This window comes from Protopterus annectens, chromosome 1.part0 (genome assembly GCF_019279795.1).
Source record: "Protopterus annectens isolate FY-2018-M chromosome 1.part0, PAN1.0, whole genome shotgun sequence".
Taxonomy (NCBI): Eukaryota; Metazoa; Chordata; order Ceratodontiformes; family Protopteridae; genus Protopterus; species Protopterus annectens.
This window is the reverse complement of record NC_056725.1, coordinates 993099546-993121046: the sequence shown is the minus strand read 5'-3', so window position 1 is coordinate 993121046 and position 21501 is coordinate 993099546.

Below are 21501 nucleotides of genomic sequence, written 5' to 3'. Positions count from 1 at the left end.
CCTTATTCATTATGACGGTACCCCTTTCATTGAAATGATCTGGTTAAAAGTCCCATGTGATACTCAAGTTCACTTTTACATGTTATTATGTTATTTTTACAGCAGGACGACATTCATTCCACATGGAAAATTATATGTGCTATAGTCGAACTTGAACTGTGAATGCCTGTTCATTAAGTGGATGCTCTAACCACTACACTATTCGTATGCTACTTCATTTATATGTATACCCATAGTTCATAGTTATTCATACACATGCCTCAACATGTCACTGACACAACAGGCATCCATTCTCCAGTTAGGAAAACCGCACCACTACACATGCGCCATTCCCTACTGCTCTGGGCCCATCCTACATGTTGACTCATCCAAGTATATTCAGACATCCCAAGCATACAGTCCTGGGACATACGTTCATATAATGGTCAAGGTGTTCATTAAGTCTTCTTGTTTTGTTCATCCGAATGGTGACTGGGACTGTCCTGTACCTGTTTGAAAGTCAGACTTAGCACGTGCACACAGTTAGTTCCACTGTTAGCATCCTAACTGTGGTTGGGGATGCAGGAGGTTTGCTTACCTTTGGGCGGCTTGATATGACAGCACTAAATACTATGGGGGGTTCTGCTGCTGTTTCCCTTCACATTCGTTAGGACTGCTTTATTGTGTCCATGTTCATTCTTCATGGATATATATATATATATATATATATATATATATATATATATATATATATAGATATATATATATGTGTGTGTATATATGTCTGTACCTTCACATGCATATACACCTACATGCATTTTTACATTTCCCATACTGTTGAATGACTGCCAGTTACCGTTGCGCATATCCTTGTATGCTTTGAGGTGCCATAATCACCCTATTTCCGACTGCCAGATGGGGAAGCTTCATGGGAACATGTGAAAGGTATTTATTCTCAATAATGCATATGAGGAGACATGCATCATGGTCAGATGTTTAATCCCAGGTCGTAGGTTCTGCAGGACCGGGTGGAGGCTGAGCAGGGTTGTGGTCAGGTACTGCTAATCTGAGTTGTGCCCGGTAGGGTTGCCACCTTTTCAAATTCCCACAGTGGGACATGTCTTGTACAAACGTCAGAGTTTGCAAAGCAAAATATACCCACAGCCAGTACATAGGTCAGAACTTCACTGTTTTGCCTACATAAATGCTTATTCTTGTAGCACTTTAGTTGCTTGTTCTGTTTCCTACAACATTTAGGTGTTTCAGAAACAGAATAACTGTTTTATGCAACTATTACATTAAATATAGGAAATATGTTTGTCCTAATATCTCAGGACATTTGCCATTTTTCCATTTTTTATGCAGGACACAACTGGCCAAGGAGGGACTGTCCCTTGCAAAGTGGGACAGGTGGTAGTCCTAGTGCTCAGATGTCAATGGGGGTGGACATCGTGTTATGTCACAAAGTCTAATCTTGAGAACAGACACTTATCCCATGAGGGATATCCAAAAATTGTAAACAACAGACCCCATTCAGCTGGCTATTTGAAAATGTGGTAGGGTTATGCATGCATGGGATAACTAGTTTACATGCCTGAGACTGCCTAGGGTGTAACTGCCTACTAGATGTGGGTAGGGGTCACTATGTGCAGATATGGCTGTGCCAAGCTAGCAGCCCGTGTATGGGTGGTTTTGGTGGACGTTCAGCAAGGGGGAGTGGTGTGCTGTGGAGAGGCTGATGGGTATTCAATTATGTATCCAGGTGTGTTGGGATTGGATGGCTTGGCTCAGGCCAGACCATTATGTGGGTGTGAGCCAGTAAAATTTCTGTACATGTCTATTGCACATTTTAATGTTCATATGTTTGTGGGATTGTGTTCTGCAGTATGGCCTGTCAGGTTGTATTGCAGATGTGAATGTTTGTTTTTTGGTTTCCTTTCTGATTCACCCAGTGCTCCCTCATACACCTCCAGTTCACCTATTGTGCATCCGAACCAGTCTCCCCTTGGCAAATTATTACATTACCCATCAACCCCCACCCCCATATTCCACACACACCATCCATCCCTTCTCTGGGTGATGGCCCATGGCACAGACAACAGAACACATTGCATACTCTACATATCTCTGGTACTAATATGGTTGTGAGGACAACGCTGGCATATTTGTTCTTCCACATGCTGTACTTCACGCACATAGGTACACGCAAATACCTATCTTTCATGACATGGTAGGTAGACCCGGGTAATATCCATTCATCTTTGGGCTGTCCAGACAGGGACGACCTGGACCACAAATGGGAAAATATTGAGTGAGTGCTCTGACCATTGGTAGGGTTGCCACCTTTTCACATGGCCAAAGTGGGACATCTTCAGGACACACATCAGATTTTACAGGCCGACACATGCCCACGGTCAGTACAAAGGAGAGTACTTTACTTTTAAGCCTAAGTGACAGCTTATTCTTTTAGTGGTTTATTTGCTTATTCTGTTCCTTGTAGCATTTAGGTAGTTTAGATACAGAATTAACTATTTTATGGAGCTATTACATAAAATATGGGACATAATCATGTCCTACAATCGTAGGATATTTAACATTTTTAATAGTTTTGGTAAGGACACTACTGCCCAGAGAGGGACTGTCCCTCACAAAGTGAGACAGGTGGTAACCCTAACCATTGGGTTAGGCGTAGCAAAGGGCAGCTGCATGCTAACACACTGCATTTTGCTTCCTCTTGGTATAACAATCAACACTACAATGGAATACGAGCACAGGGTTTTAAATGTCATTTGTTCGAGGGATGGGGACTCAATATTCAGCTACGTGCCTTTGTGTTTACTTTTTATTTTGGTGTTCGCAAAACTGTCTTGTATGCTTTGCATACATTTCAGTATCCATGGACACTGACAGGAGTGATTGTTATTAGAGGCAGGCTGTACTAGTCAGCATTTTAGGTTGCGCGTCTGCAGCCGACATGTTCTCGCCTCCGTGCAGCGCTTAGACATGCCCTCTGCACTCGCACACATTTCCTATGCATGTGGACATTGCGTCAGTGCGCCTTCATTAATATGCATGTGGTGCTGCTGCCCAATCTCTACGCCGCATGGTCTGCGCAAGGCTAATGCCGTCCTTGTGCCGAGCTTCATGAATCCCGGGGCATGTAAGGTAGAATGAGTCCCTGTTAATAAATATTGCAACCATAGCATTTCCAATTATATAAGGTAGGCCTAATAGTAGACAAGTCATTATAGGATTAAAAGTAATTTGTGAAGGATACCCCTTCACTTAAAAAAAAAAAAAAAACTAAACACATTGACATTTCACACTATTAGTGCATAAAATCACATACAATTAAACTACAATACATTGTATTCTTCACTTGTCCCTTGTTTAAAAAGTAGAGAAATTTCAAAAATAATTATAAGTTAAAGCTTTAGAGAAAAATAAATAAATAAATTAAATCAAAAATAATACTATAACAGTATCTCTATTGCAGGCAGATCCAATCTATTTTTCAAGAACTAAAACTAATCAGATAAGCATATTGATGAGCAAGGTGTCATCAGGGGTAAGCATGAGCCAAAATGATAGAGAGTGGTACACTATATCAGTGATAAATGGGTTATGACAAAAATCAAAATTAAGCAGTGATTCAGGGTTGAGAAAGAACTTCACACTGGGCCAGTGCAGCCTTACTAAAATATACTTGCTTGTAAAATAGTACTGGTTAGACGAGGAGCACAACAGAGCTATATGTGTAAACATTACTAAACAGAGGAAAAGCAAAATGGAGGTAACAACAAAGAGGCAATCTGGAAACAACATAAGAAATAAAAGTATGGAAACAATGATTGAAAACGTTTCCAAAAGTTAACAGTATCAGCAATTAGGGTGGTATCTGCTTGAGACCTTTGTCCTGGTTAAGTTCCATACTCTATGCCAGAGTGACCAGTTGCTTCTTAAAAGCAGCTACATGTAAAAAAATGTGAAGACTTCACTCAAATAGATTTAAGGAATCTAGAAAACCAGAACATATGCCTATAAAAATATTGATACAGCTATTGTCTTGCCATTCTGAAAAGGAAAAGTCACCAGAATAGGTGGCTATAGGATGGTAACCATCTTAGTTCCCCTCATGTCATACTCTAAAACTGAACTGTCACAATTGTAAAATAGCATCTCATGTGGTGTGTGCAATTCAGGCAATGGTCTGTAGCTTGTGATCTTAGGTAGTCGGTTCAGATCCAGTCATTGCTCCTTAGACTTGCTTGTGTCAGTTTGCCTGTGAATGTGCAGGTAGTAACAATGTTGTCAGCCAGATATTTGCTGTGTACATGTATGGCTGGGGATTCCTCTTACAACATCTCTGCTCATTTTTACACAGAACTGCTTTATTGGATAATGATGATGGCATGGGATGACATTTGGCTTTCCCATGAGAACCACTAAGGTTTCTCCTGTTGTGTGAGGACATAAGAACATGTTCTTTATGCTGCTGCCTGAGTAAGGCATGTGTTCAAATCCATGATTATCCCCACATTGTGCACCATTGTCATTCTCCTGTAAAAGTGGTGAATGCGTTACATATGAAGTGTTTTTGGGTATACCTAGCAGCAGACAATGTGTGAGAATGACACATGCATCAACAGTCTTTTAAAGGAATTACAGGCACACATATCCCTTGCAACTATAACATGATATCACAACTTCAAAGACCAAAATATCTCACAATTGTAGCACCAGTGGCAGTTCGGCACACTCATTCTTCCTAATGCCATGTAGCATCTGTCGTCACATAGTCAGGTGTTCAACACCCATATTGACTGACTGTAAGCATTGTATGTCCTAATGCTGTTATGTATGAATGACATCCACAAGTTTTTTAATGTGTATAATTATGGTGGGACAAACCTCCCCAGCCCTTTTATTGTATACAAATTACAACACAATCATGTGATGCAATGACATGATCGACAGACCATGATGCTTTGTCAGAGATGGTTTGCACCTGTCAATCCTGGGATTCAGGTTACTGGCTAAGGCTCTTGCCATCCCTATAGTGCCTTTTTTAGGCAAAGTTTAAAGGACAAAACCACCACCATAACAGGTACAAGCATGCAAAATCTGAAGGTAATGCTACTCAATGCTAGAAGTCTAAACCTCAAAATGTACTCTCTTGAGGCAGTCCTAAAAATGGAGAACATCGATATCTGCACAGTAACTAAGACCTGGTTCAAGGCTCCAGAGAGCACCCCTGCAATACCAGGCTAAACACTTTTCGGCTACCAAACCAGGACCGAAATATTAAAGGTGGAGGAGTATCCATATTCACCAATGATATTCACAACACCAGGCTAGTCGCCCAGCACAATGCGTCTGAAATTCTCCAGGTGCAACTAACACTAGGTAAGACTGCAATCCAAATTGTAGCTTGCTACAGATCCCCCGCCATGCCCCAAGATTCTCACTATACCTTTCTAAACATACTGGAAAATATTAAGATACAAACAAACACCCTAATACTGGGTGATTTCAACTACGGTGTCATTAACTGGGAAAACTACTCATGTACCAACATCTTTCCCCAACGGTTCTTGGAATTCATAAATTCCAATGCCCTGGATCAACTAATCCTTAGTCCCACCAGGGGCTCCAATATTCTACACCTGATCATTACCAACATGGGAAATCGATGCTCCACACCTATGGTCACCCCCTAGTTGGTCAGGTCTGACCATAAGCTAATCACCCTTGACATCCACATACCACCCCCACCTCTCAGTAAGGAAACCTCTATAAAAAAACTTCTCCAAAGCCAACTTCATGCTACTCAAGTCAGACGTGACAAACTTCATGACACCCATGCAAACGGGAAATGAAAGTTTGACTGCTGTATCCTACACTAAGGCACTGTACGAGCACATCCACTTGTGCATGAATTGTGCCATCCCCAATAGAACCAAGATGCTGTCCTCCAAAAAAAGGAAGCCAATCTGGTGGTCCCTTACCATAAACAAACGTTACAACAAAAGGAAGAAACTGTTGCAGAAAAGAGGAAAATCCCAGGATGCAAAAAAATTCCCTTACCAGCCACAGTAAGAAGCTGAGATCCCTCATAAAATCCTCCAAAGCTAGTTACGAAAATAAAATTGCCAAAGATTCCAAAGACAACCACAAGGCATGCTATAGCTATGTCAAGAATCTAAATGGCAATGCTCAGATCTGCTCTGAGGTACAACAGAATGGCATTAAATATACTGATCCCAAGGTCCCAAGGATATTGCCAATATCCTGGCAGATCGATTCAGTGCAAATTTCACCCCCCTCTCTCACGCCCTAGAGGGCCCATCTCAATACCAAAGGATTGCCAAATTCTGGTAATAACGGCCACACAGGCAACAGCATCCATGGGACCAAAAGACATCCCAGGCTGTGTACTACATGAACTACAAAATGAACTGGCACCTCACCTAAGTGTCATGTTTAATCATAGCCTCACCTAAGGCTTCATGCTCACTGAGTGGCATACAGCTACAGTTATCCCACTCCACAAGGGGGGATCCACCTTGGATCCCGGGAACTACTGCCCCATCAGTCTGACAAGCCTGATCTGCAAGGCCATGGAATGTATTATCATGGAACTTATAAACAAAGACATTGGCAACCTTCAAACACTGGACGCCATGCAGTTTGGGTTCTTGAAGGGCTGATCATGTCTCCTGAATCTGATTGACTTCTTCAAATCAGTCTCCAGAGCCATGGACAAGGGTAAGGTGGTCCACACAGCCTATCTGGATCTCACCAAGGCCTTTGACACTATCCCCCACTCTGGAATTATAGATAAACTTACTATGTTGGGCATTAATCCCTACATCACTCAATGGGTTGCCAACTGGTTTACTGACAGTACTCACACTGTAAAAGTAGTCGACTCCAAATCTAGCTCCAGCCAAGTGACAAGTGGAGTACCTCAGGGTTCAGTCCTGGGACCGCTCTTGTATGGCATCTACTTCTCTGAAGTACAGGCCAACACTAAAGGACTCTGGCTAACAAAGTTCGCAGATGACTGCAAACTGGGAGCCATTATTGAATCCCCAAATGATGTGGATAGTCTACAAAAGGACCTTACAGAAACAGATGATTGGTACCAGAGCCATGGGCTCAAGCTCAATGCCAAGAAATGTATAGTTATCCCCTTTGGGAAAAACATGTACCCGTGAATTACCACATAGGTGGCAGTAAACTAAACACCGAAAGTGTGATAACAGACTTAGGGACACAGGTGGACAGTGGTCTCACCTTCGATAACCACATTACCACAACAGTCAGGAAATCCTTCTATGTGGCACACCTCATCACTAAGGGCTTTTCATCCAGAAAAAAGGAGGTCATTGTACCACTGTACTCATCCCTCATTAGACCCGTTATAGAACACAACGCCCCGTTTGGTATGTACCTCTCAAGACATCTGCAACAACTGGAAAGGCCGCAGAAATACCTCACTAAAAGAATCACAGGCCTAAAGCAAATGCCCTATGCTGACCGTCTAAAAAAACACCACCTATACTGTGTCACATATCATCTACTCAGAGGTGATCTCTGCTTAACATACAAGGCCATGTAAAACCCAGAGCTGTTGGACATGCTACACTTAAAGAAATCCTAATCCCTCAGAGACACACGTTCCAGGGATCTAAACCTTGTCATCACAATGAACAAAACATGCTGGAGGGATAGGTTCCTGACCCAGAGACTCCCCAGACTCTGGAATAGACTGCCCATACATGTCAAGCAGAGTGCCTCTTTGGCCCTCTTCGAAAGGAACCTTGATGATTGGATGGGAGATAGGAAATTCACCCCGGGGATCACATCAGTCACTCTGTTAGACAGGGGTCGAGGGAAGTAAATACTGTGAGAAGAAATAGTCAGGGAATTGTTATGGTTAGGCTTGTATAGGCCCTAGGGCCGATAGCCTAGTTCTAACCTATGAACAAAGGTGGAGTCTCACAGCTATGTTAAAACTTCCACTGTGGAACATGTGATTCATACACATGTAGATAGCTGTTGGACTTACATAACTTGCTGTTCAGTTCCAGCCGAGGCAGCATTCTATAAACATATTGACATTACACAAGCAACACTGCATGAAGCTATTATTCTCGATTTTTAATTTGGAGAAAGAGAGAAATATAAAGTCATTTTGTACTGTCCTGACAGTGAAACAGTTATTCTTTGAATGTCACAGTGTGAGTGCTCCTGCATCACATGCATTCAGTAATGATTTCCATAGCATATCTACACAGATACAGTGTGTTTCAAAATCTGGGACAATGTTGTTCAAAACAACAGGAACAGTTTACTTGGCTAAAAAACACTGATATTGCAATGATCATAGTCGTGTGAACACTAACAGAGTAACCTCCTTCTCATCATTCTGACAAAATCATATTGTACACATTATCCTTAAATGTCCTTTATTACTTCACACATTGATGACTGCTATGCCATGTGACACATGCAGACAATACACAGTTCTGTAAAGTGTGTAGTATGATAGGCAGGGGTCTGAATCTGGTAACATCTGTCTGTCAGATAACTGTGTCAGTCAGGAGTGCCTTTGGCAAAGGAAGCATTTATGTCACAGTTAGAGGGCAACAGTCTTAAGTCATCACCCTCCAAGGCAGGGAATCGATACCCAGTACAATAGGGAAGTACTGTAAGCCCTTCACCTGTGTCATCTCTCACACACAGTTTGCCTATTTCTGGGTGACGCAGGTTGATGTGCATCTTTCTGATATCTGTCCTTGCATGTATTAGAGTCTGTCAGGATGCAAATTTTGAGTATGTCAATGATATAGGCACTACTTAATTTCCAGATAAAAATACACTTTATAGCATGTTTTCCTCCAAACATTTATGTATTATTGTAGTTTCTTTCTTGCACTGTACAGCTTTAGTGGATATGAGATCTACCATAGCATACCTTCCTGTATGGCATCATGTCAGATCATCATAAAGTGTAATTATGACTGTGTTTAGACATTTTTTGTGCATTTGTATTGTTTACATGCTGTTATGACAGTGTTTACTGTAATGTATTGTGAGCATGGCTAGCAAATCAACAGATACCTTGAACTACTGCAATGTCATCAGATTTGCATTGTCATCTGTCACTTGTGTTTTTTTTGATTGCTGTTATATTACTGTTTATGATGTACATTAATATTAAACATATGCTTATCTAAAGCATGTGTCACGGTAATATACCCCCATTCTATGGGCGTCCAATGACAACTGGAAAAATATGTCCCTTTCACTTGTGCATGACAAAGCTGCTTTACAGCTCCTGCCTTGTTTATACAAGATGAAGTAGATATAGCACTACAGTCAGTTATCACACATACATACTCTATATTCACATGTCATATTCAATAATTGTACTGTTTGCAAATAACCCTGAATATATCTGCTGTCCTTGGTAACTGTAGTCTCAGTTCAGCATATTATCAACATTAATTTACTCTCCTTTCTAACTATGTTGCGTTGTGCCCCTCTCACATCCATTGTTAGTATGTCTGTTTTTAAGTCATGTACATGGGTAAACAATTGGAAAAAGGATTATTTATTATTACTATCACTATGGACATCTTTCTGTTGGAAATGTTTGTTTGTGACGTCATCACATAAGAATGTATAAACTGAGTGCATTTTTTTTTCAGTTCACCCTCCTCTCAAACATATCTCTGCATTATTAATATGGTATTCTGTGTACAATCTTCCTATTTCATGTCTCCTGCATCTACATTCTTATAACTCATCTGCCCTTACTACAGTTTAGAGAATGAAGCCTTACAAGTAATGATTACTTGAACCTTCACAGAAAAAAATGTTACTTATACTGATTTTTGAGTTTGCCAGATCAAAATGTTGGCCAATAGGCTGAGATAAAAGCAGCAGTTATCAAACCATCGGCATTTAATTTTACAACACTAAGACTATCACCACCTAATGGCACATGCAGTGTTGGTCTCACGGTTTCAAACAGCTACTGGCCTATTTACAGCCTGAATTTGCTATCTCCCTTCAATTCTCACTCTGTCTTTCTCTTCTACTTGAACGTTGATGTCCCCAGTATATTAGTCATTCTGCCATCCTTATGATATTTAACATACTTTTATAAGCAGCATTGTTTGTGGAAGTCTGTAGTCCTCAACTTAAGTGATTGTTGACAATAAAAGCCGTCATACCTATTGAAAATTAGAACTACAGGCCTCCTGCCAGTTGATAGTGACAGTCCTCCTAACTAATAATAATTACAGCACTCCTGCCAGTTTATTTATTTATTATTTATTTATTGACATTTGTTAACCAGGAAAGTCCACTGGGCCCAACAACCCATTTTCAATGGAGGCCCAGGGAGAAAAGCTCCATACAATCACAGAAATGTTTATATAATATCAGCTTAACTGAAAGTCGAGAATGTTTTTGCATAATACAAACTGAAGCAGATATACAAGACAAATACATATTATAGAGGTATACAATACAAAAAAATAAACCCGGTGTGTTAATTTTTTAGTAATTCTGTTTGAATATTCTCATAAGTAAGAATACTGTTTAATCAGTTGTGTTTATTCAGCCACAGGAATAAAGAAAGCAAGAGAGATTGGATACTAAGACAGACAGTGTAAATTGCAACTCTATCAAATTAGTAAAAGTATTTGTAGTGTATAGTGGCCAAAACATGTAAGGTGGTTTAATCATATGACTACAAGAACAGACAAGGTTATTGAGATAGTGTTCTTTTAATGCAAATTTCAATGTTTTTAAACATCATCAGTTGTTAATTATCAGTTGACAATGACAGTCCTCCTAACTGCTAACTACGCCACTCTTGACTATCGAAAACTAGAAACCACTGATAGTTTAAGGACATTGTCTATTAAAACATTTGTATTGGAAAATTAAACTCTGTCCTGATTATGGCCTGCATATGTCACTCAGCACTAACTAGCACACATCTTCACTGTGTGATTTACCTGTTGACTATTATAGTGAAGACAACTGGATATCCAGAAATATTTTCAGCAGCTCTTTCTCATTTAACATAGAAATCTCACTTTGTACACCAGATCTAATAGAGCCTGAGGTATTACCATATTCATGCTTGCAGTCACTAGTGGACACATTTACTGGTGACCCGTAAGATCTATCTGTGACTACATATGAGGATAATCTGGTACCCTAATGTGTCCATCTCAGATCATCCATAATTAGTAAAATTAGTCTGGAGTTGTTGTGACCACCTCAATGGGTTTCTATAACAAAGTTGTTTATTATTAACTTTGGCAAAATATAATCTAGATCTGGAAGGCTTCTGCCAATGCCCATAATCTTGTCATAGCAGATATGACTCCAGTCATCTATATCATCCAGTGGGAAACACTTATACCATCATATAGCTACATATCTGTTTAAGTTCACTGTCCTTTGCAAACTATCTTCACCTAGACAAGTAAATCACTTGGCAGTTTAATCAGGATTTAAGGAACTGTACAACACTTTCCCGAATACTGCTTCCCATTTGTGAACTCATTGTTCTCCATCACTAGTACAGTTCATGGCAGGGAAACCATTAGGATACATTTTAAGGTCAAACATCGTCACAGTTTTGAGATGTGTCTATACAACACCAAGGTCACTGGTAACAGATTAATGTGGAAGGAGGTATGTTTCTTTCTGTTATATATAACAAACCTTTGAGTAAACATGATACAAGTTTAGTGCAAAATAAAAGAAAATTAAAAGAAATGTTTCATAGGTTAGTACTAGGCTAACTGCCCTTATGGGTCATTTTAAGCCTAGCCAATTTCCCCACGTCAGAATCAAACCCTGCACCTTGTGTTTCTAGGGTAAGCACCTTAACCATTGTGCCAGCCTCCCACATAAATTAATGAATGCATGCATAGGTTCACACTAAGCTAACTGCCTTTGCAAGCCATTTCAAGCCTAGCCAATTGTCCCTTGTGAGATGCAAACCCTGCACCTTATGTTTGCAAGGCAAACACCTTAACCATTAGGCCACCCTCCCAACCTTTAATAATGTGTCTAGTATAAATGACCAGCAGCTGTTTTGTTGTTATTGTTGTCTTTATGGCAAAATCTATTGCACAATTAACAGACTAAGTCTGTTATTCCAGAATTTTGTTTATTAGGATTTGCAAGCATTAAAATCAATAACATAAATAAAGGTTTTAGAAAAGTATCTGTAAGTATTTCTGATGTCATAATAATACAAGCAACGTTTCTCAGTATTAGTATTGATGTCAACATTGCAGAATTCAGTATGAACCACATTTGACAATACAGCCTAATATATTTGACTTGATAACTCCTATAAGCCAACCACTGTATAATCATTCTGTATGTAGTTGCAGTTCAAACACAAGGAGTTACAATGCAAATAATGATACAGAATATAAATACTTATCACTTTGTGCAGACTCATAAGTGTTTTGGCAGTTCTGCTGTTCCATGAAATTGTAATTCAAATAGGGCAGATAAACCCTGAAAGGCAAAAAATAGCTATTGCATCATCATTTTCAGTTAGGTGCTTTAACCAACTGTTTTCAGGAAAAAGTTGAATATTAAATATTTAAATTGATAGACATATGAATGCATAGATAAGAAATAAATAAGAAGTGATTTAAGAAAACAATCCTCCATTAATAGTCATAAAATTTTCTGTACAGCAGATTAAGTCAGATATTGTTTATGAAGTTCAGAAAAAAAACATGTCTGGCAAAATATTACATTGAAGATCTGATGCTGAATAAAAAAAACAGTATTATTTCTTCAGACTTCATACTGGGATCCTTACTGTAGAAAATAAATTTAATCTACTGCATTTTAATGATATTTGTTATGAGACATTTAATCAGCGAGTAATACTCCTTTAGAAAGAAGCATATGTGTTTTCATAATATTTACATGTTTATATTGCTTGAAGTGCATAGTTATTTACAGCAGCTCTCAGCGTTATGTAAGATATAGGAGTGGTTTTCACAGAGCTAATCCCATATTGAACTATGCTTGTCTGAAAATCTGTTACCTGCTTTTATTACTTACAAATGTCCCATCCATTGTGATAACACTCTTCTGAAAAGCAGCTCATTAACTCGAGTTTTGATTAGATTTTAAAAGATAGACGGACAGAGATTTGGACAGGTTAGATCGAAAGCTATACAGACAGACAAACAGATGGACATATTAAATAGATCAATAATAGCATATTCATTTTAATTTTGTAGCATGCCATCTTTCAAAAAGAGCTGCATTGTGTGACTACATGCCAAAACACGCTGAGGCTTCAAGTACTTCATTATTTCTCCTTTTTTAAACAACATTCTCATTCCTTACCCTTTGCAGCTAAGTTCTCCTGTGTTCCATATCTAATACGTCTGCATCAGTACTTTTTCTGACTACCTGGAATTGTTGATATTTCAGCAACACAATATTGGTAGCTCACTTTACGTAAGATGCATGTCAGTTAAATGACACAGCATGCACCTGAACAGGAGGCGAAGCTCTCTTCTCAGCATGACAATGTAACTGACTTTCTGAAAGACAGACTCTAAGTAGGTCACAGATTTTTTTTTTATTATTAGCTCAAGTAAAGTAAATCTTTCATTGTGGATACTATTTCAAAAATAACAAAATGTAATGTATTAGCTACCACATATAAGAGAATTTCAGTGTTATAAAAATCAATATGCATTTTAATTCACATTTATATTATGTTTAGTGATTTATTTTTTCATAGTAATAAATATACAGCAAATTTTGTTAATATCATTTCAGCTAGCCAGTCACAATGCAAAATAATATTTTAATCATATAAGTTTCTAGTCCTGTGATGATATATTTACAACACCACACATTGAATGTTTTTACTTTCTTGATGGTCCTCACAAAGTCACATTGGGAAATACAATGGCTGTTTTTCTTTGTGAAATATTCTAAAAGCAATATGTGAAGAACAGCAATCCTGTACTATTAATTACCTATAAATGTTTGCAAACTTCTTTTAAGACATAGTAGGCTTGCTTTCCTTTGAACCTAATTGCCAGGTTAGAAAAATGCTGAACACTTTCTCTAGGCCTAAAATTATAATGGAAGGGCAGAACAGTTGAGTACATGTTGTGATTATGGGTTGTTTTATTCCATAATGATCATTCTATTGAAATGCATTTTTTTGCAGTGAGACTGGTAAATCAATTTTTTTCTTGAGCTATGGTAAGAACAGGAACATGGATAGAACAGCTATATATAGGCAGGAGGGCATCACCAGGGAATAGCTGCAGTAAAGGCTAGAATATAATTCTCTTTGAAGGTATACATTGCCTGCTGACCTCAACATTTTTTCATTTTGCTGTAAACAAATGCATATGTCATAACCCATTTTCTCTTGCTTTCAAATTACTGCTAGTTCTTTTTATGTGCTAATATGTGCCTGGAGAATGCCTTCATCTTTACATTTGATAGTTTGGCTGATAATCTATTTGGCTGGTTTTCAATTTTTATTTTAAATATTAAATGACAGTATGACATATTTTAGTTCGAAATGAGTACAATTAGACAGCCATACTTAATAGAATATTCTTTTTGTGTATTGTTATACACCTGCCTTAGGTTATCATTACACAGATCAGTATATGTTACCTCAGCATGAATTACTACCCATTTGTGCTTGCCAAATGATCCCTTTCTTTGAAGGGATCCCAAGCTGAATTGCATTTCTTTATCCCCAGATATGTATGCCCATACGTGCATAACTAAACATACACACATGCGTAACTAAGCACACACACACACACACACACACACACACACACACACACACACACACACACACACACACACACACACACACACACACACTCACACACACACACATACACACACACACACACACACACACACTTGATGCTTTAGGGACATCTACCAAGCTCATTTCTGATAGGCTGTTCCGCTCCTTATTTTACAGCTATTCTCAATAGTGGAATTAAATTCCCTGATGTCCCACAATGTCCATAACTATTCATGATACTAGTATTTCAACCTCCTGCACAAAACTGAAAGAGAGATCTACTGTCAACCTTCTTTCCATACTGCCTCACCAATGGTAGTGGGAATACACTAGATTTGTAGTACCACTTATGGCCTCACCATATTTGGCATCTTATTTTACCTCATATCACCATAAAACTTGTGGTTATTTCTCTGTATTAGTTCAGTCATGAACTTCTTCCTTTCTTGTATATAAGTCTTAAGGTTTCAAAAGTATGAATGCATTTCCTGATTTTTACTACACTGTAGTTCCTTTTATTTTGTAGTCCATTTTATTGCCTTTATATATTGTTCTTGTTTGCTTTAACAATATTGTCTTTGGCTGTGGTTAATGCAATACTTACCCACCATTGACATGGTCTTTTGTATAGATACTCCTGCCAAAACTTCAATAATCATACCAAGAAAGCCAATGTGACCAGATATATTCAGTCAACTGTAACATTTAAACAGTTACAGAAACAGTAATGAAAGATAAGGATATACAATCCAAACATGACACACTTAAACAACAATTAGCCTCGATAACCACATTAATATTACACATTATTTAGTCTGGATAAATCCATTAATGTGAGGGGCAGCATTGGACTGCTCTTCCACTTCTAAAGAAACAGCAATGTATATACCCTTTTGCTGTGACCATGAACCCACCTGAGCAGTGTATAATCGCCTACTCCCATCACCTCATAAACTAAGCTAGAACAGGGAAATAGAGGGGAATTCTATGCATACCCCTCTAACACTCACCAGCCTCACCCCTCAGGCTGTTCCCCCACTTTCTGCTTGAAACTGACCTCCATGTCCAACTAACAACCTTTTCTTAAGAAACATTATCTAGACCACTCAGGATCCTTGTCCAGAAATTCCCATTGAGCCAAAATCAATAAACCCAATGATTTCACAGCCCTCAAAACTCTGTGGTTAAGAAAATATTTGACCAGTTCAACACTTTATCCAAACTAAATGTGGAATAATCTCTGACCAGATGACTACCACCTTTGGGAACCTTTGTTTTAAAAAAGGCACATTATGAATAATCTACACTACCAATTGCAATTTTATCTAAAAACCAAAGTCATGCTCCCCCAATGGGTTCAAACCAAACATACATGTCTTTCACCCAAATTAAAACAATGGCTCTTCTTAATAAGTTGATTCCATCAAATACCTTTTAATCCACTCCACATGACATCACACATGCCTTGGTTAAGACCTAACATAAAACCATGTTTCCAGATTTTGCTTGCTACTGACCAATGAACAAAAGAATGACCCAGACTGATGATTTTGTTCCAACCTGAAAAAGATCAAACAGACCAACCATATATCCTCAGTCAAACAAGACTGCATAAGAAAATAACATATTCATCAAATGTAAGTTAAAAAGTAATTAGAAATATATCTCCCTGTTCTCTTAAGAACCTCAACTAAAGAATCATCTCCTGCCAAGTCTGAAGTTTTGCCTATCCTACATGAGTGGCTGGAAAAACAATCAGATTTAAAACCTTGACACTTTAATGCCATGCAAACAGTTTTAATAAATTGTGCCATAGTAAGTAACTTTCCTACCATTCTAAAACAATGAACAATCCAGACTGCCTCCACACCCACTCAAAACCACAGTATAGCCCAACTATCTAGATCTAGCATCTCCTCTGCAACACTGCTTGCTTCCCTTGCCCATTCTAATCCACCTTAGATCTCGTCAAACAAATTACCACACTACACTTTGCAAGATAGATATCCTACCAATACAATAAATCCAACAAAGTAGGGACCAGCACAATGGTAAACCTTCACTGTCACAGCAATATCAAAAACAAAAGCTTTAAGACATGCAACTTCAATACAATGAAACTTCTTTAATAAAACACAAAGCTTTCAGACGTGTACATCCTCAGTGTGAACAAAACTTTTGTCCACACTGAGGAAAGAGGCATGTCCGAAAGCTTTTTGTTTTATTAAAGAAGTTTCTTTGTATTGAAGCTGCTATCAAGTGTTTCCTTACACTGAAATTTTTTTGTGAATACAATGAATCCACCAAGTCATTAAATCTAAAAGCTCTAATATACAAAAATAAAGTCAAACACAACATCTTCTTCTTCTGAAATAGAACAACTAACCAAAATCCAAGTATGATGCCCCTGCACTGGCCCAGTAATCAAGGAGCCTCAATTCTCACCACTAGCATCAATGAGGGATGTGCACATTGGGAGGATGACAAGTACATACACAGTAAGGTACAATTTCCCTTAAGACCACACAGAGATTACAGTCAGTCTGGAGGCTGGTTTCTCTGTCTTTCTCAAGATCCCCAATAAGACTCCCCACAGGCACAGCTATAGGGTTGAGATCTTAGCTGTGTGGTCAAGCCAAAACCTCCAGCAGCGTCTCTGTCCAACCAGTGCTTTATGTCCCTGCCCAAGTAGCTGACACACACACACACACACACACACACACACACACACACACACACACACACACACACTTTGAGATTTGATGTATACACAAACACACATCTGGTAAAGGCTGGTACATGTTTATTAGTTATGCCCCCTTCTTCCCAGGCTATAAGATAGTAGAAGCTGCCACAAGCCACTACTTATCAAGTACTTTTAAGGCCTTTACAAAAGTTGTCCAATGCTACTGTGTAATGTTACTATTATCCTAATAGCAAGTGTAACCAAGACTTTCAAGGCTATTTAGGAGTGGCCTGTACAGTGTCACCAAATACATATGCAAGTACTCTAAGAGCTTAAATATCTCTAAACAAACCAACCACAATTAAGAGGTTTCACTATATTTAATAATAAATAATAAAAGAACAAGACAATACTCAAACAACACAGTAACTACAGAGTTCAGAATCACAGGAAATATTTGAAAACAACATTGCAGGACAGTCTCAAACAAATACAGAAAACATCTAAACTAATCTATACTATATTGCTATCTATATCTAAAAGATACTATGCCCTAAATAACTTACTTACAGAGCAAGGCAAATGCAGATGAGTGCATGTTCTTGCTAGGTCCAAGACAAAATGCAGAATGCACAGTCTCTGAAAACATTACTGCTGGGTTAGCCTGGATCTCCCAAAAAAAGCTCCGTGAAATGTAAGTAAAAAACAGAGGGTTTATTCCAAATAAATGTAACATGAAGCGCTTTTTACCTACGTTTCATGGAGCTTTTTTGGGGAGTTTGTTTTCATTCATTGTTTTAAGGCTGGGTTAGCCTGGATGACATCACTCTTTGTCACCTGCCTTCAGTTCCCAGGCTAACAGAAACTTAACACAATTTAACATTTCTCTTTCTTTCTTTCTTTCTTTCTTTCTTTCTTTCTTTCTTTCTTTCTTTCTTTCTTTCTTTCTTTCTTTCATTCCTCAAGCCAGCTCCCTGGCCATTCTACTGCAAAATATTGGTTGCCAAATACAGCTGCCATCCCAGCACTGGCTGCTGAGTCTGTCAACAAATGCAGCTCATCTGACAATACTTACTCACCTTGGCAAAAAGTACCATTAAAACCAACCAAAATCTTCAACCATACCTCAAAGTCCTGCTTAACAGCCCTCAACACATATACCCAATGATGTTTGCAGTGTTCCCAGCTTTAGTAAATTCACCAGGGATATGTTAAATGCCCTACCAGGTGCAACTGCTTGACAACCAAAATTCAGTAGTCCTAACAACTCCTCCACTTTCTTCACACTCACCTTCTGTTTAGCTATAAAACCACAAAGGTAGTCCTTCAAAATAAAACTTTTCAGCCACAGACAAACCTAACCACTGCTAATTATCCACCATAATTGATAACAAATGAAAAGCCACCTCGATGTTGATGCCATGGATCCTGAAACATTTTAATCAAACTAACAGCAGTGCCAAAGAAGTACAAAGCACCTTCACATCATTCCTGTAAATGCAGTTATTAACTAAGTCACCTTCCAGAAAGGACAAATGATGTATTAAATATAATTTCCTTCTTTCTTTGTAGGTACCAGACCTAACATAGAAATCCTAAACTAAGAGAGTGGAGGAGTGTCAAGCACACCTAACACCCTACCAGCTTGAATATCCTTCTGAATCAAATTGCTTGCCCCCTAATTACTTCAAATTGTTTTGGTATCACAACACTTGCCTGTACTCCTGATCTTAACCTAAAACCCACAGACAAACTATTGATTAACTCCAGAACTACAAGCTCATCTGGATATCCTGCTGACAATGCCACAATGACATCCACTTTAATGATAGAGTGTTGTTCCCTGACATGATGAAAATTCTCCCTGCCCCAACAAAATTGAGCTCCAGGCACTCCTGGCCTATTAAACTCCATTTGACCTCTCACTGAATTATCCTTCTTTCAGCATGCCATAGCTGCATGCAGCCTCCCCACAAACAGAACACACATGACAAAAGAGACAATTAGCCCAAGAACATGTTCCTACATTGAAACCCTAACAACTACTCCCTTTCTTGTCCTCACTCCAAAATGGCTGAACTATATTGCCTGGTCCGTCAACTGTAGTGACTGGCCAAGAATCTGTATGTTTGATCTCCTTTCTCAACATGGTATCCACTGCCTTCAGCTTCATAAATTTCTGGTCATACCATAAACAGGCATAACCAGCCCTCAAACTGTATGCTTCCCTAGCAGTAATAAAATATGCTAACAGTGGTAGTGCTTACAAGGCATCTTACTCAAAAATAACTGTCATAAAATATACAAAACCAAGGACCCAATTGTCACAAGTCATGGTCCTCCAGCAGCAAAAAGAAATCAACATATTCCCTCAACAAATCTTCTCTTTAACTGCTAGTGGAATATACTGCATCAAAAACAAACTGGCCTGGGCCAACAATAAATCTGCCTCCACTGGTATGTCTGCCTGCACTAACTGCATGGCCAAAGACTGTCCCTGTGACAGCCCTGGCATCTCTACCTGCTCCTACAATGGAGACCCTGAAGGAACACCTAACTCTGGAGAATCTAAACAGTCACTCTCTTGTAATGCTTCCAAAATGCCACCAATCTCACCTCACAAACATAACCACTCTTACAACCTAGTCATATCTCCCTCACTCCAGTCTTACAAAAACACTGTCAACATCACATCCTGTTCAACATCATTCACATGTCCTGCTACACGATTATTAGCAGAATGATTACATGAGACTGTGTACTGAGCTGGAAACACCTCTTCTGTCCCCCATGGACTTGCATTCACAGTTCTAACCCTGGGCAGCTTTGACCTTTCAAGCTGACTGTCTGCTTTCCTCTTCATCTGACATCTGCGACTTTGAATAATATCTGTCATGAGAACAGTGGCCTCTAACTCAGTAATGATGAAGGCCACACCTTGGAAGAAGGCATTGGCCTGAGCCACAATGTTCATTCAACAATTCTTCAGCTCAGCTAAATCAATAATTCTACAAACCAGAAAGACAACAGTAAGTCAGTGCACAAAGACAACCCCAACCTCCACCCCCATTTTTCTCCCAATTCACAACCCCATTTAGAAACAACAGCTCTTAGTTAACATATTCCCCTCCCTATTTTTTTCCTTCCTTTCCCCTTCTCTTAGATTTCTTAACATGTTTATGTACTCTCTGCAAAGCAACTTTGGAGTTAAACCTCATCTCATAATTCAGCCCCCCCATTGACTGGACCTAACATTACCAGTCCTAAATGCCTCTATTTTTAATCCTGCTAAAATGAAGAATCATTGCTTAACCCCTGCCTTCTTTCTTTTGCAATAAAAGTCTCATAGGCTGTATTTGAACCCATAACTTTTTAAATCATAGGTAGTGTTCCCTACCATTATATTGTTTTTATTCCCTTTCCTTCCTTCCTTTTCCCTTCTGCATTTTGAAATAAATATGATAAAGGGTATCTGCCCTTGTAAGCCACTTCAAACCTAGCAAATCTCGCATCTCACTTCCAAGGAGAGGTAACAGCTCCACCATTACACAATACCTAGTCCACTGAAACATTGCCAAACCACATACCCAAGAAGGAATATGACTGCCAGAAACCACCTTTAAACATCCACACCCTCCTTTGCAGCAATGACTATACCCACACAATGCACCCTAACCCCCACACTATATTCCTAAAACTTATGATTTTTTTCTAACTAGCTAACCCAGAGTAGCCAGATTCAAACTCTGTACTTGGTATTTATGAGGTAAAAACCTTACCAATGTGGCACACTTCACAAGTGCACTCTGTGTATACCGCTCAACCTCTTAACATCAGAAATCTGGATGAAGTCTAAACTAATAAACTAAGAGGAGGGCAAAAGTCCAAAATAGGAACAGAATATAAATATTGCTCTTATTAACTTAGAAAATTGGTAAATTAAAAGGAGTTGTGTTAGCATACATTT